The sequence below is a fragment of the Macaca nemestrina genome, chromosome 12, assembly GCF_043159975.1.
Source record: "Macaca nemestrina isolate mMacNem1 chromosome 12, mMacNem.hap1, whole genome shotgun sequence".
Taxonomy (NCBI): Eukaryota; Metazoa; Chordata; class Mammalia; order Primates; family Cercopithecidae; genus Macaca; species Macaca nemestrina.
Window position 1 is genome coordinate 102,765,473 of NC_092136.1, and position 22,319 is coordinate 102,787,791.

General features: G+C 39.4%; 1 long non-coding RNA gene across 1 annotated transcript in view; it reads left to right on the forward strand.

Annotated features, from left to right (window-relative positions):
* Nucleotides 1-22,319, forward strand: part of LOC105493710 (uncharacterized) — a 54,975-nt gene that overhangs the window by 26,291 nt on the left and 6,365 nt on the right. The window lies entirely within an intron of this gene.

Consider the following 22,319-nt stretch of genomic DNA (forward strand, 5'->3'; position numbering starts at 1 on the left):
GCTGTTCTCGTGATAGTGAATAACTCTCACAAGATGTGATGGTTTTAAAAAGGGAGAGTTCCCCTGCACATGCTCTCTTACCTAGCACCATGTAAGATCCCGACTTTGCTCGTCGTTCGCCTTCTGCCAGGATTGTGAGGCCTCCCCAGCCATGTGGAACTGTGAGTCAATTAAATCTCTTTCCTTTTTAAATTACCCGGTTTCAGGTATGTTTTTATTAGCAGCGTGAGAACAGACTAATACATGGTTAAACCCAAGAAACCATAGTGAACTCTCAAAGAAAATATATTAATCAGATTGTCTCAGTGTATGTGGACAACATGTTAGTCAAGTATCCCCTGGACTTTTGTATGAACAAATTGAAAGTAGACTGAGCTCACTCCCACTTAGTGAGTAGGTGGGATCTGCAAGGCTAGAAATTGCAAAAGTAATCAGACACCAATTTAACTCTTAGAAGTTAATTCGCTCATGAAATGGATGCAGCCTAATTATTGCATAAATTATTATTTCTTCAAGTAGCTGTTAAAATCTTAAGTGTAATTCCTATTATGCCAATGACTATTTATGTGGGTATATATCTCCAAAATTATTATGAAAGACAGGGAAAATAAGATTCAAAATACAAGTATGTGCTTTCTAGCAATTTATCCAGAAATCTGTTAATGGTCAAAACAAATTTAATCAAAGTCCTTTTTTACTACTCTTTTAGTTCTGGCACTTCTTACTACTGATAATAGATCTTGTCGTATTGGCATAACTAATATCTGTTGGGCATTCTTGGAGAGGTAAGTGGAGAGGGACTTACAAGGATCTGTGTGGTTAGATAGCTGTCTGGACTATTTCAATAAACCCTGCCTGCGAGGGTCCTTTGTTGGGTCTTGGGGAGCTGATAAAAGTGAATGATTCTTAAGCCATTTTATACACCAGAACATGAGTAGGTATTTGTTGGGATTTGGCTTAAGGCTGAGGACATGCAACTAGTCAGTTTCAGAATCACATACTGCATTGTGGAGAATTTTGGAGATTTAATCTATTTCAGAAAGGAGACCAAATTACCTACTCTCTGAATTGTCTCATAAAAGATTTTAATCCTAGAGATCAATTGAAAAGGAAATCAACTTCTGCTTCCCTATTTCATATTAATGGTCCTTGAAGTTAGGGTAATATAAATGTATTTTTCCCATTTAAATCATGGCAATGAAAATAGTTTCTGACACAGAATAGCGGAATATATGCTAAATAAGAGTTAGCTTTATTATTTTTATTTTTGTGTGTGCTTTCTCAACTGAATTCAATTTCAGGTAAAATGCAGAGAGAGCCTTAGCCTATCACCCTGCAACTAGATTCTGTGGGTTCTGCAGCGAAGTTGATAAAAGACAGTGCCCTATCTTTAGGCACAGCCTAGTTCTCCTCTGTGGTCTTGGGAAAGAAAACTAGGTTTCCAGGCCACACAGCTTTCAAAAATAGAATGCCTATGGTGGTGTGGAAGAATGTATGTAGACACAATGCATGGGACAAAATCATTTTTATAGAAATCTCTGAGGATTAGAGCCAGAACCCCTCAGAAAACTCTATCTTAAAGGCTACACAACTAGAGCTTCTGTTTGTTTTCTTCCCTGGCTTTAAGGCTCAGCTTGAGGTCATAAGCGCCCATCAGGTCCCCCAGTGTCTTCTGTTACCAAGATCTCCTGGGGCCCTGCTGTCGACGTTGTAAGAGCAAATCTACATACTATTTACATGGAAGGTTAGCGCAGCCTTTCTATAAAAAGGTACCAGTGCCTGTTGCACACTTGGATCTTTATGACTTAATATCTGTAAATATACCTGTCTATGTGACTATACATATGTAAATGTACTTAACACAGTCCCAGCAAAAGAATATATACATATAATTCTATAGACAGAGTATGTCATAGGATAATATATTGAGATATAAAATTATATTTTCCTATATATTTTTCCCTGACTTTGCCAAGAACTATGTATCTCCGAGTCTCAGAGTTGTCTTCAGGACTTCAGTTGAAGTCTACATGAAGGCACTATCTCTTTCCAACTTTTGGAAAAGCCTGAGCTCATAGGAAGAGGTTGTCAGATGTCTTCAACTAAGAGGGAAAAGGAAAAAGTTTTTGGGGAGGCATGAGAGAGGGAGAGGTTTCCTTGAACTGGAAAGAGGAACATCTGGGCTGTTTCCAGCAGGCATAAAGACCCGTGCTCTACTTCTAGGTCCTTGGAAACCCCTTGGGTAGTTGTGAGGTGGGCCTAGGGAGGCAGGATCCCAGAGGCAGGATCCCGCAGATCTGGATCCTTATAGTGTGTGAGTGAGGAAAAATGGAAACTCATACGTTGTCTTCTCCAAAACTCCAGTAGGTGGCAGAATGGAAATTTAAACGCAGGTCTCGTTCCAAAGTCAATGCACGTTCCAATCTCAGTGCTTTTTAGTTGTAGTGAGTGAAGATAGTTATCTCGTATGTGGAAGGGGGATGTGTAGGGGATGTATTTTTCAAGTATTCTCCAAAGGATGTGATAGACAAAGTGCAGAATTTGGAATTAAATGATATAGGTTTGAATCACAGCTGAGTAACCTTGGGTGTTATCGGCAAAAAGGAAATAATAATGCTTACACCATTTATTTATGATATAATTGAACTGATAAGTATTTTGCGAATTGAATGACTACATATGTTGTTTTTACTGCCTTCTGACCTTTAAGACTGTTTCTCATTCTCAGGTACTACACAGCAATAAAAGGTAAACAGGAATTCACAGACATATAACTCTTTTTCTTAGTCTATGGCATTTTCTTGAACTAAAAAAAGAAATCTGTCTCTAGAATATTAATCAAAATACTACCTGTATACATGTATTACAAATTCTATATACTCCCATTCACTATACTCTAAGCAGCTTGATTACAAATGTTGAATTACCAGATGTACACAGAAACAGAATATAGAACTGGAAACAGCATTCTTATGTGAAAACAAAATTGATTTTGTATAAGGCAGATTTGGATTCAAAAACTGATTTTGCAACTTTTGAGACATGTATTCTTGGGTATGTTAACCTTTCTAATGCTGTCTTCTCATCTATACAGTGGAAATAATAACATTAATATCCACCATGACAGCTTTGAGGATAATTAAATCCCCAAATGCAAACGTATATTATGCTTGTCACATAATAGCAGCTCAATAAATGTCGATTTCTCTTAGAGTGGAAAGACACCTAAAATCACCTATTTTATTCCTCTTACATTGCAGATAAGGAAATTGAACCCCTAAATTTTCATTTGCTTTTATTTCATTGGGAGCAAAACTTTTGGAACTGCAGCTCAAGTGTCTTGATTAGAATGTTCCAACACCCTAAATATTGATACTAAATGATTTTCTAGAATGTAAATTACATATGATTCTTGAGGAAATTGTTATAATGCAATGAGGTAAAGCAAGTCCATTGGAATATAATTTTCTGTTAAATGAACATCATGAACCAACACAATGAGTTACCTTCTTTACTAATTTTGGAATCTTGCCTGAGAGGCAGCCATATGATAAAGTGTTACATTGTCATCATCATCACTTTCATTGCCATGAGTTAAATGTGATTCTAAGAATAAATGCAAAGGCAGCAGATTCCTTAGTTGCATAAATCATGGCCAGGAAGTCGTGCATCATAATTCCTACCTTTAGTTTTATCTTAGGAAAGTTAAAATGTTCCCTTAATCATGAGGATTCTTGATGAATATAGTTATATTAAGAATCAGCTTCCTGTTATGCTGTGATCTGTCACTTACGAGGACCGTACCCCAGGGCGGAATCTTCCGCAGAGCAACTCTTTTTTCTACTGACCTACAGGGATTACGTGACTTATGTGGATCCTCACGTACCTCTCTTTGGTAAATTCTTGAAAGGCCAGGGTGTTTATAGCCAATATTTTTTGCCCCTTTATGAAGCACCTTTATTCTATTTCAGAAATGCTTTAGACATTTACTTTTTGCGCAGGGTAAATTAGCGAAGTATGCTAACAGTTTAATTTGTTGTTGATAATCTGATTACTTTCAAAATAGATTTGCTGCTAAAACTGAATAATTATTCATGACTGAATTAATTGATTAATGGGTTTTGAGGATAATTTTCTCAATTGTTATATTTATTTAATGAAATTTAATGTTCATAACCTCATAATTAGAAAATTACTTCATATTCTTCCCTCTACACTATAACTCAGAAAAGACCATCTTTCCTACTGTAATCAAACCCTGTAATTTCCTAGATATGACATGTTCTCTCATATCTTAATGCCATTGCCTATGCTCTTTCTTTCCTCTTCACACTTGGCCTGATAGACTTCTACTACTTCTTCACACCAAGGATCAAACATTGCTGCCTTGCCAAACTTATTCATTCATTCAACAAAAGTTTAATAAGCATTGACTATGTCAGGGGCTTGATGCTGGGCATCGTCCAACGTGCCCATGTGGGGTGCATTTCAGTGGACAGCTACAGTGTGCTGTGTGTGAATGGAAGCACATAAAAGGAGGAATGAACACAGCCAGTGGGCAGAGTTGGCAAGGTCTCAGAACGTCCCCAAAGGTGATAATCCCTGAGCTGGGTCTTTAAGTGCAAGACAAACGGGAGAACAGTGTGATCATTTTCATCAGGAACCATTTGATTGGAAGGCAATCTTTCCATTTGATTGGAATGTCAAACTGAATTAAAGGGAGGATTATTTTAAAGAATCAGAGGAATCTGATGGAATCCATTAATGAGAAGCACTTTGAAGGGAGGCATTGGGCAAGTGGAGTTAGATTACTTTGAACACTCCACCAACTTTCCTCACTGGTCTCTAACCCATTTCTCACTACTCACTACTATCATTCCTGTTACCATCTGGGTGGGGCAGAGCATTCAACTGTTGCAATTCAGCCAGGTGCATGACTAATTTCTAGACACATCTTGGGTAGTCTGAATGTGAATAACAGGTTGCAGGCCTTTTCTTTTCTTTTCTTTTTCCTTCCTTCCTTCCTTCCTTCCTTCCTTCCTTCCTTCCTTCCTTCCTTCCTTCCTTCCTTCCCTTCTTCCTTCCTTCCTTCCTTCCTCCTTCCCTCCCTCCCCCCTCCTTCCTTTTCTTTCCTTCCTTCCTTCCTTCCTTCCTTCCTTCCTTCCTTCCTTCCTTCCTTCCTTCCTTCCTTCCTTCCTTCCTTTCTTTTCTTCTTTTCTTTCTTTCCTTCCTTCCTTGCTTCCTTCCTTCCTTCCTTCCTTCCTTCCTTCCTTCCTTCCTTCCTTCCTTCTTTCTACCTTTCTAATTATACTTTAAGTTCTAAGATACATGTGCAGAACATGCAGGTTTGTTATATAGGTATACATGTGCCATGGTGGTTTGCTGCACCCATCAACCCGTTATCTACATTAGATATTTCTCCTAATGTTATCCCTTTCCTTGCCCCACCTGCCAATAGGCCCTGGTGTGTGATGTTCCTGTCCCAGTGCCGATGTGTTCTCATTGTTCAACTCCCACTTATGAATGAAAACATGAGGTGTTTAGTTTTCTGTTCCTGTGTTAGTCTATGGAAAATGATAGTTTCTAGCTTCATCCATGTCCCTACAAAGGACATGAACTCGTTCTTTTTTATGACTGCAGAGTATTCCATGGTGTATATGTGTCACATTTTCTTTATCTAGTCTATCATTGATGGGCATTTGGGTTGGTTCCAAGTCTTTGCTATTGTGAATAGTGCTGTAATATACATATGTGTGCATGTGTCTTTATAGTAGCATGATTTATAATCCTTTGGGTATATACCCAGCAATGGGATTGCTGGGTCAAATGACATTTCTGGTTCTGGAACCCTGAGGAATCGCTACACTGTCTTCCACAATGGTTGAACTAATTTACACTCCCACTAACACTGTAAACGTGTTCCTATTTCTCCACATCCTCTCCAGCATCTGTTGTTTCCTGATTTTTTAATGATCGCCATTCTAACTGGTGTGAAATGGTATCTCACTGTGGTTTTGATTGCATTTCTCTGTTGCAATTCAGCCAGGTGAATGACTAATTTCTAGACACATCTTGGGTAGTCTGAATGTGAATAACAGGTTGTAGACTTTTTCTTTTCTTTTCTTTTCTTTTCTTTTTCCTTCCTTCCTTCCTTCCTTCCTTCCTTCCTTCCTTCCTTCCTTCCTTCCTTCCTTCCTTCCTTCCTTCCTTCCTTCCTTCCTTCCTTCCTTCCTTCCTCCCTTCCTTCCTTCCTTCCTTCCCTCCCTCCCTAGACACATCTTGGGTAGTCTGAATGTGAATAACAGGTTGTAGGCCTTTTTTTTCAGATGTTTGTAAGCTTTTTTACAGATGTTTGTTGGCCACATAAATGTCTTCTTTTGAGAAATGTCTGCTCATATCCTTTGCCCACGTTTTGATGGGTTTTTTTTTTCTTGTAAATTTGTTTAAGTTCCTTGTAGATGCTGGATATTAGCCCTTTGTCAGATGGATAGATTGCAGAAACTTTCTCCCATTCTGTTGGTTGACTGTTCACTCTGATGATAGTTTCTTTAGCTGTGCAAAAGCTCTTTAGTTTAAATAGATCCCATTTGTCAATTTTGGCTTTTGTTGCCATTGCTTTTGGTGTTTTAGTCATGAAGTCTTTGTTCATGCCTATGTCCTGAATGGTATTGCCTAGGTTTTCTCCTGGGATTTTTTATGGTTTTAGGCCTTACATTTAAGTCTTTAATCCATCTTGAGTTAGTTTTTGTATAAGGTGAAGGAAGGGGTCTAGTTTCAGTTTTCTGCATATGGCTAGCTGATTTTCCCAACACCATTTATTACACAGGGAATTCTTTTCCCATTGCTTGTTTTTGTCAAGTTTGTCAAAGATCAGATGGTTGTAGATGTGTGATGTTACTTCTGAGGCCTCTGTTCTGTTTCATTGGTCTATATATCAGTTTTGGTATCACTACCAAGCTGTTTTGGTTACTATAACCTTGTAGTATAGTTTGAAGTCAGGTAACGTGATGCCTCTAGCTTTGTTTTTTTTGTTTTTGTTTTTGTTTTTGGTTTTTTTTTTTTTTTTTTTTTTTTTGCTTAGGATTATCTTAGCTATTTTTGGTTCCATATGAAATTTAAAGCAGTTTTTTTCTAATTCTGTTAAGAAAGTCAATGGTTGCTTGATGGGGATGGCATTGAATATATATATTACTTTGGGTAGCATGGCCATTTTCATGATATTGATTCTTCTTATCCACGAGCATGGAATGTTTTTCCATTTGTTTGTGTCCTCTCTTATTTCCTTGAGCAGTGGTTTGTAGTTCTCCTTGAAGAGGTCCTTCACATCCCTTGTAAGTTCTATTCCTAGGTATTTTATTCTCTTTGTAGCAATTGTGAATGGGAGTTCACTCATGATTTGGCTCTCTGTTTGTCTATTATTGGTGTATAGGAATGCTCCTGATTTTTGCACATTGATTTTGTATCCTGAAACTTTGCTAAAGTTTCTTATCAGTTTAAGGAGTTTTTGGGCTGAGATGATGGGGTTTTCTAAATATACAATCACATCATCTGCAAACAGAGACAATTTGGCTTCCTCTCTTCCTATTTGAATATGCTTTATTTCTTTCTCTTGCCTGATTGCCCTGCTGTCTTTCAATATTACCCTGCAATAACTTTCAACACTATGTTGAATAGTAGTGGTGAGAGAGGGTATCCTTTGTCTTGTTCCGGTTTTCAAAGGGAATTCTTCCAGCTTTTGCCCATTCAGTATTATATTGGCTGTGGGTTTGTCATAAATAGCTCTTATTATTTTGAGATACGTTCCATCAATACCTAGTTTATTTAGTGGTTTTTTTTTTTTTTTAGCATGAAAGGGTGTTGAATTTTATCAAAAGTATTTTCTGCATCTATTGAAACAATCATGTGGTTTTTGCCATTGGTTCTGTTTTATGTGGTGGATTACATTTATTGATTTGCATATGTTGAAGCAGCCTTGCATCCCAGGGATGAAGCTGACTTGATAATCGTGGATATGCTTTTTAATGTGCTGCTGGATTTGGTTTGCCAGTATTTTATTGAGGATTTTCGCATCAATGTTCATCATGGATATTGGCCTAAAATTTTCTATTTTTCTTGTGTCTCTGCCAGGTTTTGGTATCAGAATGATGCTGGCTTCCTAAAATGAGTTATGGAGGAGTCCCTCTTTTTCTGTTGTTTGGAATAGTTTCAGAAGGAATGGTACCAGCTCCCTTTTGTACCTCTGGTAGAATTCGGCTGTGAATTTGTCTGACCCTGGGCTTTTTATGGTTGGTAGGCTATTAATTACTGCCTCAATTTCAGAACTTATTATTGGTCTATTCGGGGATTCGACTTCTTCCTGGTTTAGACTTGGGAGAGTGTATGTATCCAGGAATTTATCCATTTCTTCTAGATTTTCTAGTTTATTTGCATAGAGGTGTTTATAGTATTCTCTGTTGGTAGCTGAATTTCTGTGGGATCAGTGGTATTTCCCCTTTATCATTTTTTATTGTGCCTATTCGATTCTTCTCTTTTCTTCTTTATTAGTCTGGTTAGGGGTCTATCTCTTTTGTTAATCTTTTCAAAAAGCCAGCTCCTGGATTTTTTGATTTTTTGAAGGGATTTTGTGTGTCTTTCTCCTTCAGGTCTGCTCTGATCTTAGTTATTTATTGTCTTCTGCTAACTTTTGAATTTGTTTGCTCTTGCTTCTCTACTTCTTTTAATTGTGATGTTAGGGTGTCATTTTAGATATTTCTGGTTTTCTCCTGTGGGCACTTAGTGCTATAAATTTCCCTCTTAACACTGCTTTAGCTGTGTCCCAGAGATTCTGGTACATTGTGTCTTTTTTTTCTCATTCGTTTCAAGTAACTTATTTATTTCTGCCTTAATTTCATTATTTACCCAGTAGTCATTCAGGAACAGGTTGTTCAGTTTCCATGTAGTTATGTGGTTTTGAGTGAGTTTCTTAATCCTGAGTTCTAATTTGATTGCGCTGTGGTCTGAGAGCCTATTTTTTATGATTTCCATTCTTTTGCATTTGCTGAGGAGTGTTTTACTTCTAATTATGTGGTCAGTTTTAGAAAAAGTGTTACGTGGTGCTGAGAAGAATGTATATTCTGTTGATTTGGGGTGGAAAGCTCTGTATATGTCTATTAGGTCCACTTGGTCCAGAGCTGAGCTCAAGTCCTGAATATCCTTGTTAATTTTCTGCCTCATTGATCTAATATTGACAATGGGCTGTTAAATTGTCCCACTATTATTGTGTGGAAGTCTAAGTCTCTTTATGGGTCTCTAAGAACTTGCTTTATGAATCTGAGTGCTCCTGTATTGGGTGCATATATATATTTAGGATAGTTAGCTCTTCTTGTTATATTAATCCCTTTATCATCATGTAATGCCCTTGTTTGTCTTTTCTGATCTTTGTTAGTTTAAAGTCTGTTTTATCAGAGACTAGGATTGCAACCCCTACTTTTTTTTTTTTTTTTACTTTCCATTTACTTGGTAAATATTCCTCTATTCCTTTATTTTGAGCCTATGTGTGTATTTGCATGTGAGATGGATCTCCTGAATACAGCACACCAATGGGTCATGACTCTTTACCTTATTTGCCAGTCTGTGTCTTTTAATTGGGGCATTTAGCCCATTTACGTTTAAGGTTACTATTGTTATGTGTGAATTTGATCCTGTCATTATGATGCTAGCTGGTTGTTTTGCCCATTAGTTGATGCAGTTTCTTCATAGTGTCAATGGTCTTTACATTTTGGTATGCTTTTGCAGTGGCTGGTACTGGTTTTTCCTTTCCATATTTAGTACTTCCTTCAGGAGCTCTTGTAGGGCAGGCCTGGTGGTGACAAAATCCCTCAGTATTTGCTTGTCTGTAAAGGATTTTATTTCTCCTTCACTTATGAAGCTTAGTTTGGCTGGATATGAAATTCTGGGTTGAAAATTCTTCTCTTTAAGAATGTGGAATATTGGGCCCCATTTTCTTCTAGCTTGTAGGGTTTCTGCAGAGAGATCCACTGTTAGTGTAATGGGTTTCCCTTTGTGGGTAACCTGACCTTTTTCTCTGGTTGCCCTTAACATTTTTTCTTCCGTTTCAACCTTGGTGAATCTGATGATTATATGTCTTAGGGTTGCTCTTCTCAGGCAGTATCTTTGTAGTGTTCTCTGTATTTCCTGAATTTGAATGTTGGCCTGTCTTACTAGGTTGAGGAAGTTCCCCTGGATAATATCATGAAGTGTGTTTTCCTACTTGATTCCATTCTCCCCTTCACTTTCACATACACCAATCAAACATAGATTTGGTCTTTTCACATAGACCCATATTTCTTGGAGACTTTGTTCATTCCTTTTCATTCTTTTTTCTCTAATCTTATCTTCATGTTGTATTTCATTAAGTTGACCTTCAATCTCTGATATCCTTTCTTCCAGTTGATTGATTTGGCTATTAATACTTGTATATGCTTCACGGAGTTCTTGTGCTGTGTTTTTCAGCTACATCAGGTCATTTATATTCTTCTCGAAACTGGTTATTCTAGTTAGCAGTTCCTGTAACCTTTTATCAAGGTTCTTAGCTTTCTTGCATTGGGTTGGAACATGCTTCTTTAGCTCGGAGGAGTTTGTTATTACCCACCTTCTGAAGCCTGCTTCTGTCAGTTCTTCAAACTCATTCTCCATCCAGTTTTGTTCCCTTGCTGGCGAGGAGTTGTGACCCTTTGGAGGAGAAGCAGCATTCTGGTTTTTGGAATTTTCAGCCTTTTTGTGCTGGCTTTTCCTCATCTTCTTGGATTTATCTACCTTTGGTCTTTGATCTTGGAGATCTTTGGATGGGGGCTTTACGTGGGTGTCCTTTTTGTTGATGTTGATGCTATTGCTTTGTTTGTTAGTTTTTCTTCTGACGTTGAGGGCTCTCTTCTGCAGGTCTGCTGGAGTTTGCTGGAGGTCCACTCCAGACACTGTTTGCCTGGATATCACCAGCAGAGGCTGCAGAACAGCAAAGATTGCTGTCTGCTCCTTCCTCTGGAAGCTTTGTCACAGAGTAGCACCTGCCAGATGCCAGCCGGAGCTCTCCTTTATGAGGTGTCTGTTGACCCTTGCTGGGAGATGACTCTTAGTCAGGAGGCATGAGGGTGAGGGACCCATTTGAAGAGGCAGTTTGTCCCTTAGCAGAGCTCAAGCACTGTGCTAGGAGATCTGCTGCTCTCTTCAGAGCTGACTGGCAGGAATGTTTAAGTTTGCTGAAGCTGTGCCCACAGCTGCTCTTTCCCCTAGGTACTCCGTCCCAGGGAGATGAGAGTTTTATTCTGTAAGCCCCTGACTGGGGCTTCTGCCTTTCTTTCAGAGATGCCCTGCCCAGAGAGGAGGAATCTAGAGAGGCAGTCTGGCTACAGTGGCTTTGCTGCGCTGGTTTCGCAACCAGTTCGAACTTCCTGGTGGCTTTGTTTAGGCTGTGAGGGGAAAACAGCCTACTGGAGCCTCAGTAATGGTGGACACCCCTCCCTGCACCAAGCTTTAGCGTCCCAGGTCGACTTCAGACTACTGTGCTGGCAGTGAGAATTTCAAACCAGTGAGTCTTAGCTTGTTGGGCTCTGTGGGGGTGGGATCTGCTGGGAAGACAACTCAGCTGTTTGGCTTCAGCCTGCTTTTCAGAGGAGTGCATGGTTCTGTCTCACTGGCCTAGGCACCTGAGGAATCTCCTGGTCTGCCGTTTACAAAGACCGTGGAAAAACGTAGTATCTGCTCCAGAGTGCACCTTTCCTCATGGCACAGTCCCTCACGGCTTCCCTTGGCTAGGGGAGGGAGTTCCCCAACCCCTTGTGCTTCCCAGGTGAGGCGATGCCCCACTCTACTTCTGCTCACCCTCCGTGGCCTGCATCCATTGTCTAACCAGTCCCAATGATATGAACCATGTACCTCAGTTGGAAATGCAGAAATCACCCACCTTCTGCATTGGTCTCGCTAGGAGCTGCAGACCGGAGTTATTCTTATTCCACCATTTTGCCTCTAAGTTTCAGGCCTTCTTTAGTGTTTTGACTTATTTTACTTATTTACTTATTTTCTGTAAGGAAATCTGGATTATAACATGTTCCTTTCATTATAGACTTTAGACAATGAGGAATAACCAACACCTTCAAATACATTTACTTTTTATCCAAAGACCTTAAAACTTCACCCTCAGGAAGCCCATGGCTTGGGTTCCAGGATACAGTTTAATACAGATGGCAGGTAATCAGCTGATTTTTCCCCCTCCTCAAGTACTGGCTTCACTTTGACATGGTATTTTACAGTGCCTTCCAGGGACCCCCACCACCAATTCTGCATATCCTCTGAAGGTCTGTAGCTTGCCAACCCACTTTTAATTTATGTTTAAGCCTAAAATCTTTTTGTTGGGAGATCATTTACAGGGGATTTATAGTAAGGAACTTGGGGATTCTCATGGAATCTAGTCTCAGGACAGCCTTCTTGAGAAATGGAAAGATGAAAAGCTCTGTCTCTGTCTCTCTCATTCTCTCCCCCATCCCTCTGCCTTCTCTGTGTTTCTCTCTTTTTCTTACATAGACTTAACCTGAATGTTTGCCATTTTTTCTTTCTATAGGCCCCTTCAAAGTGATGCTCCCCCTCAGTAACATCAGTCTGTGTGTGACTAGGACTTGCTGTCGTCCTAATTCTGGTTCCAATCCTAGGTCATCTTATGAATTCAATCATGGGCATGTGTTCTGGGTCTATCATATCTAATTCTGGGAGAAAGCACCTGACAGGCTCTGCTTTATTCTTGTGTTCATCTCTAATCCAATCAACTAGAGCCACAGTGGTGAGATTGCTGGTACAAGCATTATTGCCTAGGTCTGCCACATCCATGGGGACTTTGGAGGACATGTCTGAGAAGGAAAAACAAATGGGCATGCATAACAAACATATCATTCACAATATTCCAGGCAGTGGGTACAGCGACCTTGAGGGCTGGAGAAAGAAGAGAGCTTGGTACATATAGGGAACTTCAAGTGGTTCAGAATGGCTGGAGTGTAGTATTTGGGGTAGGAGATAATAAGAGATAAAATGGAGCAGTAACCAGGGCTGGAATTATGAAGGGCTTTGATACCTGCTAAGGAGTCGAAGTAGATAAAAAGTCAGGTTTTTCTCTCCTTTCTTGGCTTTTACATCCTATACCATCTATTTGGAAGAGATACCACCCCTCCCTTCCTTGACTTACTAAGCATTTGCCCTTTGGGTCTCAGCTTAAATATACGTTTTCAAAAATCCTTCCCTGATCTCCCAAGCCTGGTTAGTTGCTATGTGTTTCCCCAGCTCTGTGTTCCTGCACTAAACAGTACTCTTATCCTGTATCCTGCTTGCCTGTTCAGTTTTCTGTCTCTCCTGCTAGAGTATAAACAGGAATCTTCTCTGAATATATCTTTTATCTGTAGGACAGTGCCTGGCAATCACAGACATTCTACAAATGTCCTGTTTAAGGAATGAATACATCAATGAATGAATGAATGAGATGGACACAAATCAAGCAACCTCAAGTATCCCTTTCCTTGCTTGAAGTTAAGCCTGGCCTTGCTTCTTAGTTAGACTGACTGAAGCCCTCTCAGCCTCTAATCCTTGAGGAATGAAGACCCTCCTGCAGATTCTGTGGTCTCAACCTGGGGACTCTGAATATTTTCCCCAGACACCACTCTCTTCCCTGCTCCTTCCTCTGGAAGCTTCATCCCAGAGGGGTGAGAAGGGTCTTAAAAAGGGGTTTCCCTGCACAAGCTCTCTTTGCCTGCTGCCATCCATGTAAGACATGACTGCTCCTCCTTGCCTTCTGCCATGATTGTGCCAGATGCCAGCCGGAGCTCTCCTGTATGAGGTGTCCCATACACCTGCCCACTTCCTACATGATCAATCTAGATTAGTTTCCTAATGTCATTCTGTATTTTGCCATCTTAATCTTTTCCCTTTTCCAATCACTTCTCCCTCATTTCCTTCCTTGAGAAAGGAAATAAGCTTACACAGTCCTCCACTCATCACCTGCACATCCTAGGAGCATCTATGAAGGGTTCACAGTTTTCTGTCCCAAACTATCTGTCTTACCAGCACATCACGTGTATATAAACATCGGACACATGTATATAAATGTATATATTATAATTCCTACTGTTGACTCTCACAAGTATCAACAAGCAGCAACCTATAATTATAGATTAAACACATGCAATCCGTATAGGTTATATAGATTATATATAATATATGCAATCCTGCTTTATTCCATTAACGATTGTGATGTTGCATTCTAGTACAAAGGAAGAGTGGTAAAATATGAACTTATATTGCAGATGTTTTCTAATTCAGTATTGAAATGCCTCAGAACTCAGACCTTGGATCTCTTTGCTTCTTTATTCTTACTGCATTGTTAAACTCATCCATTCTCAAGACTTAAAATCATCTATGTGCTGATAACTCCCAAATTTATGTCTCCAATCCAGGCCTTTTCCCTAAACTGCATACTCATATATCCAATATCTCTACTTGGATGTCCACTAGACCTTTTAAACACACAATGTGTCCAAAATGGAACTTCTAATCTTCCCCCAACTCTGTGCTCCACCCACAGCCTTCCATATTTCAGGCGATGGTAACTTGGCAGCTTCATCCTTTCAGTTGCTCAGTCCAAAAGACTTGAAGTCATCCTAAACTCCTCTCTTTTTCTCACACTTCCCAGCCAGCCTGTCATTAAATCCTGCTGGTTCTACCCTCTAATATATCCTTCTCTCCATTTCCACTGTTCCCATCCTGATTAGACTCACCATCCTTTCTTGGCTGGAATACTGCAGTAGCTTCCTCATAGGTCTCTGTGAATCTACCCTTTCTCTCACACAATCTAATCTAGCAGAGCACCAGGGGCTCTTCTGCTGCACACCTTCCAATGCTCACCTCCATTTCACTCACAGTGAAAGCTAGTGTTTATAATGGCCCAATACTGCCACACACTTTGCTTCCACCTCAATCCTTATCCCTGGGACTTTATCTTCTAGTACTTCCACTCCGTTCCCACCTATTTTATTGCTCTAAGTAGTCCTCTTGCTGTCCTTTGACCATCATGAGCACACTCCATCTTAGGATCCTCCACTCTAGCTGTTCTTCAGGCTGGAGTGCTCTTTTTCTAGATTCACTCGGCAAGCTCTCTCGCCTTCTCCCAGTCTTTGTTCAGATATCACCTTCTCCACGAGGCTTACTTTGAGCACCCTACTGCAACCATCACCACCCCAAACCCTCTTCACTTGCAATCCCAACCTCACTCTACTTTTTCTATTTTCCATAGTACTTATCTCCTTCTAATGTATGACATAATGTATTTATTTGCTATTATCTGTCTCTCCTGTTTGAATGCAAATTCTAAGAAGACAAAGATCTTTTTTTTTTTTTCACTGATTGATATGGTTTGGCTGTGTTTCCCTGACAAATCTCATCTTGAATTCCCACATGTTATGGGAGGGACCCAGTAGGAGGTAACTGAATCATGGGGGCAGGTCTTTCTTGTGCTGTTCTCGTGCTAGTGAATAAGTCTTACAAGATCTGATTGTTTGAAAAAGGGGAGTTTCCCTGCACAAGCTCTCTTTGCCTGCTGCCATCCGTGAAAGACGTGACTGCTCCTTCTAACCTTCTGCCATGATTGTGAGGTCTCCTTAGCCGTGTGAAACTGTAAGTCCATTAAACCTCTTACTTTTGTAAATTGCCCAGTCTTGGATATGTCTTTATCAGCAGCATGAATACAAACTAATACACTGATTCATCAAAGCTCTTAGAGGTGTGCTTGGCACATAATGAGTGCTTAGTGAGTATTGCTAAAAGAATGAATGAATGAAAAAGCAAATTAATATCTCCTACCCTGTCTGCTCTTTATGCATCTCCATATCAGTGCTATAATTCCCAAATTGTGAACTCCCAAAAGGTAGAAAGCATTTTTGTCCTTTCTTAGCAGAGCAGGATTTTGATCTAAATTTCTGTGAACTATAGTCTCATGGTTATGACTCTTTTCATAAGTTGATCACTCATTCACAAGGATGTAATTTGCACAAGACTGATGTGGGCTCAGAACATTGAGAAAAAGACTACTTCATCTACCTGACAGTCAAAGGGTGACACTTTAAGACTTGAGAGATAATAAATTCAAAGGAAGTTCACACACAGAAAAATTTAAGATTAAATTGTCATTTCAGATAAATTTGTTAGGGATATTGGTTCAATATTCTGCAGCAGATGCATACAATATTTCCATGCCTTTAAGAATCCATTTGTGGTCTCAGATACCACATGTCGTTACCAGAGTGTAGAGGTCGTACAGAGTACTCTTTTTTGAGTCACTCAGGCTTCTCCTGTGGCATAAGATTTTGCAGTGATTTTGTAATGGATGTTTCCTAATTGATAAATTATCGGCTATTTTTGAATTATGAAATGGCTACATTACCTAGAAATAGGCCCTTGGGTGCACATGAGATATTTCATTACCAGGCTTAAGATTTATTTTATTAACAGAAAAATAATCTAAAATGGCACTTAAAGGATCTTATCAAAATTATGAACATTCCACTTCTGAATGCCTGTATTATACATCCATTCCTAGGTCACCTAAACTTACCCCTTTGACTCAACCTGCTACAAAGAACCAACCACTTCCTCTATTCTAGCTGTTTCTCTATTCCAACTCTTGCCCTATTATGTCAGTCAGGCTGTTCTTTGCTGTGTCTCTTTTGGTGTTAATCACATTTGTAGGCTGCATTTGTTCATTCTTATGCTGTTAATAAAGACATACCCAAGATGAGGAAATTTGTAAAGGAAAGAGTTTTAATGGACTCATAATTCCACATGGCTGAGGAGGCCTTACAATCATGGCAGAGGGCAAAGGAGGGGCAAAAGTATGTCTTACATGGTGGCAAGCAAGAGGGCATGTGTAAGGGAACTACTCTTTATAAAACCATCAGATCTCATGAGACTTATGCACTGTCATGAGAATAGCATGGGAAAAACTCACCTCCATGATTCAATTACCTCCCAGTGGGTCCCTCTCACAACATGTATGGATTATGGGAGCTACAATTCAAGTTGAGATTTGGGTGGGGAAGCAGCCAAAGCATATCATTCCACCCCCAGCCCCTCCCAAATCTCATGTCCTCACATTTCAAAACCAATCATGCCTTCCCAACAGTCCCCTAAAGTCTTAACTCATTTCAGCATTAACTCAAAAGTCCACAGTCCAAAGTCTCATCTGAGACAGACAAGTCCCTTCTGCCAAAAGCAAGTTAGTTACTTACTAGATACAATGAGGGTACCAGGCATTGGGTAAATATGCCCATTTCAAATGGGAAAAATTGGCCAAAACAAAGGGGCTACAGACCCTGGAAAGTCCGAAATCCAACAGGGCAGTCATTAAAACTTAAAGTTACAAAATGATCTCCTTGGACTCCATGTCTCACATCCAGGTCATGCTGATGCAAGAGGTGGGCTCCCACAGCCTTGGGCAGCTCTGCCCCTATGGCTTTGCAGGGTACAGCCTCCATTTTGGCTGTTTTCGTGGGCTGGCATTGAGGGTGGCTTTTCCAGGTGCATGGTGCAAGCTGTCATTGGATCTACCATTCTGGGGTCTGCAAGACAGTGGGCCTCTTCTGACGGCTCCACTAGGCAGTGCCCCAGTGGGGACTCTGTGTGGGTGCTCCAACCCCACATTTCACTTCCACACTGCCCTAGCAGAATTTCTCCATGAGGGCTCCACCCCTGCAGCAAACTTCTTGCCTGAGCATCCAGGCATTTCCATGCATCTTCTGAAATCTAGGCAGAGATTCCCAAATCTCAGTTCTTGATTTCTCTGTACCCACAGGCCCAACACTATGTGGAAGTTGCCAAGTCTTGGGGCTTGCACCCTCTGAAGCAATTGCCTGAGCTGTATGTTGGCCCTTTTTAGTCACAGCTGGAATGGGATGCAGGGCACCAAGTCTCAAGGCTGTGCACAGCAAAGTGGGGGTCCTGGCCCTGGCCCACAGAATCATTTTTCCCTCCTAGGCCTCTGGGCCTGTGATGAGAAGGGCTGCTATGAAGGTCTCTGACATGCCGTGGAGACATTTTCCCCATTGTCTTGGTGATTAACATTTGGCTCCTTGTTTTATGTAAGTTTCTGCAACAGGTTTGAATTTCTCCTCAAAGGTTTTTCTCTCCTATCTCATTGTCAGGATGCAAATTTTCAAAACTTTGATATTCCATCACCTCTTGAGTGTTTAGCCACTTAGAAATTTATTCCGCTAGATACCTTAAATCATCTCTCCTAAGTTCAAAATTCCACACACCTCTAGGGCAAGGGCAAAATGCCACCAGTCTCTCTGCATAGCAAGAGTGACCTTCACTCCAATTCCCAACAAGTTCCTTATCTCTATCTGAAACAACCTCAGTATGGACCTTTTTGCCCAAATCACTGTCAGCATTTTGGTCAAAGCCATTCAACAAGTCTCTAGGAAGTTCCAAACTTCCCACATCTTCCTGTTTTCTGAGCCCTCCAAGTCTCTAGGAAGTTTCAAACTTTCCCACATTTTCATATCTTCTGAGCCCTCCAAACTGTACCAACCTAGCCTGTTACCCAGTTCCAAAGTCACTTTTCGGGTATATTTACAGTAGCACCCCTCTCTACTGATACCAATTTACTGTATTAGTCTGTTCTCACACTGCTAATAAAGACATACCCAAGACTGGGTAATTTATAAAGGAAAGAGGCTTGATAGACTGACAGTTCCACATGACTGATGAGGCCTCACAATCATGGCAGAAGGCAAAGGAGGAGCAAAGGCACATGTTACATGGTGGCAGGCAAGAGAGCATGCATAGGGGAATTGCTCTTTACAAAACTACCAGATCTTGTGAGCCTTACTCACTGTCATGTGAACAACAGGGGAAAAACTCACCCCCATGATTCAATTACCTCCCAACAGGTCCTTTCCATGATACATGTGGATTATGGGAGCAACAACGCAAGATGAGATTTGGGTGGGGATACAGCCAAACCATATTATAGGTTAATTCATGTTAACTTAAAGAATAGAGAGGCAGCAAAGTGGATGTAACATAAGCTTGGTGTCAGACAAATTGGATTAGATCTCTGGTTCTGCTATTTACTATCTATATGACCTTGAGGATGTTGTGCAATCTCTTTATAAATCCCTATATTTGTAAAAGAGTTTAATAATATCTTCTTCATAGGTGAGAATTAAATGAGATAGTATATATAAAGTATTTGTTTCCCTTCTGTGTTAAGATAGCGATAGTAATATACGTTAGCCTTTCAGTTGGGTTTGCTAATGTCTAAGGGGGCCTTTTCTTGCATGCCTATTAATACTTAGAGTTTTACTTTTATTATAATAATATTCCATTTATTAAAGAGCTAAATCCTAAGTTTTCTTAATATTTTAAGTTCAGCTTTCTAATCTTGTTATTCTGTTTATTAATCTAGTGTATTTGTATAAAAAAGTACCATCATTTTCACTAGCTTTGATTAATATTTATTGATTTGTACAGTAAAAATAATAAATTATCCTTAATCTTTTAATGTTATTTGAATTCATAAGTAATATTTTCATCAACGCTTCAAATCATAATTACACTTTTAATGTAGCTGTTTTTTTTCAGATAATGCAAATCTATTATGCAGACTTAAAACCCAACAAGCTAGATACTTCTAAACACTTAAGTAATGCTTAGTAATCTGACAAATCAATCAATTGACTCACTTAACTCAAATTCTCATACACTTTTCAAACATCTTAAAAACAGAAAACATTCAAAATAGCAGTGACTACAAAACATAACACAGCATAATAACATTCCTTAAACAAAAGTCTCACTTGTATTCATTCTCTCTCTATTAAATATATATTATACATAACATACATTATATATGATCTACATTGTATAAATATGTAATACACATAAATGTTATATAGTATATATACATTATATATCATATACATTGTATAAGCATTATGTACATTGTGCATAATATACATTATGTACATTATGTATAATATACATTATGCATAATGTAATAGATTTTCATATATTAGATTACATTGTATAATATAATATATTATGTACAATATACATTACATACATTATGTATAATATGCATTATACAAAATGTACGTACATATATTCCTTCCAGAAGTAGCTAATTTGCTCCCAACCAAAGAAAAGATAATTACTATTTTAGGTCCACTACAGCCACTGAAGTTTTACACACAGATTATTATCAGTGATTGCAAATCAAGGCAAAGGATGTTTGTGCTGCTTCCAGGATGATTCTACCCAAATCCCAGGTTAGCAAGTTGGACACTTTCTCATAATTAAGCCCTGCCAACTTTTTCAATTTTACAGAAAACTGTTTTCACAAGTTATTCCTGCCAGATCTGAGTAGCTTCAATGCACTCTTCCCACTGTGCTCCTTCACAATAGAATCACGGCTCATCTCCGTATTGCTTGATTTGTGATAATAGGCTTCTTAAATGCTTCTGCCATTATAACCCATCTGCTCGCTAACTGATGAGATTCTGTACTTTATCTTTTATGTTCTCATTTGTGTCAAACCCATATTTCTGTTGGTTTATTGCTGAGTCCAAACCAGATTCCCAGCTTCTGCTTTCCTCCCCTGCCCCCAGTCTAATGTTCTCCCCCAGTCTAGTGTCACTGCATGATTTTCTGTAAATGCAAATGTACTCCAATAAACCTGCCTGAAGCAAGAGGAATTGAGCCAGCTATCAAATATCATTCTGGGATTCAGCATCAGTCACCATTAGGGTTGTTCTCGCCCTGACATGGGCTACATGTCTCGTCCCTGGGGCTTAGCCTCTGGTCGGTGCCAAATTCAGGTGACAGACTTGTCAGCACAAAAATACATACCTGGAACAAACCAACATTTCTGGAACAAGACTGCTTGGGGAAATTCACAAGTAGCTGGTGTGAGGTTCTCTATTTTTCATTACAATTTAGGACAGCACACAGAAACTTAGCAGGTCTAGATATCAGACTCAAAAGAACCCTGGCCCTTGGGCTGTGGGGATATTAAACTAAAGAATTGCGGAAGAACCAGCCCCAATGTGGTCATGCGGTATGACACTGCAGAACCCCTAGTTCAGAATGGAGTCAAAACTAAAAAGATAATGCAGCCAGGCTGATTTACTGTCTGGGTCCCTAGACAAAATAAGAACATGATCTTTGAATCTAGAAGGATATGAAATTGGATCCTGGCTATGTACTTACTATGTGATTATGACAATGCTACTGAATTACTCTAAACTTATATTTCTGCATTATTGTGATCAACCACCAGCCTAACAGTTAAGACATGCGTAAGAACTATGAATCAGGTCTGATAGCACAGAGAAAATATTTTCTACCTCCTTCTCAGCACAGTGTCTCCTAAGAAATATTTGCATCTGTTATTTCGACTTTCTCTCATTCCACTTTCTCTTTGTAGTAGATGGATGGAGATTGGTGACTCAATGTCTTTCCTTCACCTCACTGTATAACAAAAACATGACTGCAGTGAAATCGACTGATCCTCCTTGCCATGGTGATTGGTCTAGGATGACCATATGATAAGGGATGGTCCAAACAGGAGGACAGTCCAAACTCAGAACTATCCTTTCACGTTTGAAGGTAGTGATTTAAGAAGGTGTGTTGCCTGGACACTAAACAACATAGCTGTGTTGCTGCCGTGAGGAAAGCCAGCCTCATGGCAAAACTGACACAAGGACAGAATCAAGATAACAGCAAAGTGATGGAGCCAGAACTCTGATCGTGCCGAAACTAAAACCTGCCTTAGTGCTGTACTTCTAAGTAATATGAACCAGAAAATTCCTTATTTCTAAATCAGTTGAGATTTTCTGCTACCTATAGCCAAAAGCACCCTAACTTGCTAACTTTTCTATCAGCTTCAATCAGAATTCAGCTCTGTCACTTCACCAACGCTGTTGTTGTAAAGAGCATCAGTGACCCTCATGTTGGAGAATCCAACAAATAGTTTTGCAGCTCCTCTATCTCTGCTCAGTCTTTGGAGATTAGACTTTCCATCCAATATGCAAGTGTGCTTGAAGATATTCATTGTAGCATTGGATATCATAGCAAAATATTAAAAAATAAGCTACGGATACACTGAATACTGAAAATAATCTACTGATGCACACAATTTTATTTGATTTATGTTTTACTATTTTTATCTTAAATATATTTTAATTTTAAATATAATAAGTATATTCAAATGTTATACAATTTTTTCTTTTAATATTTACACTTATTTCAAA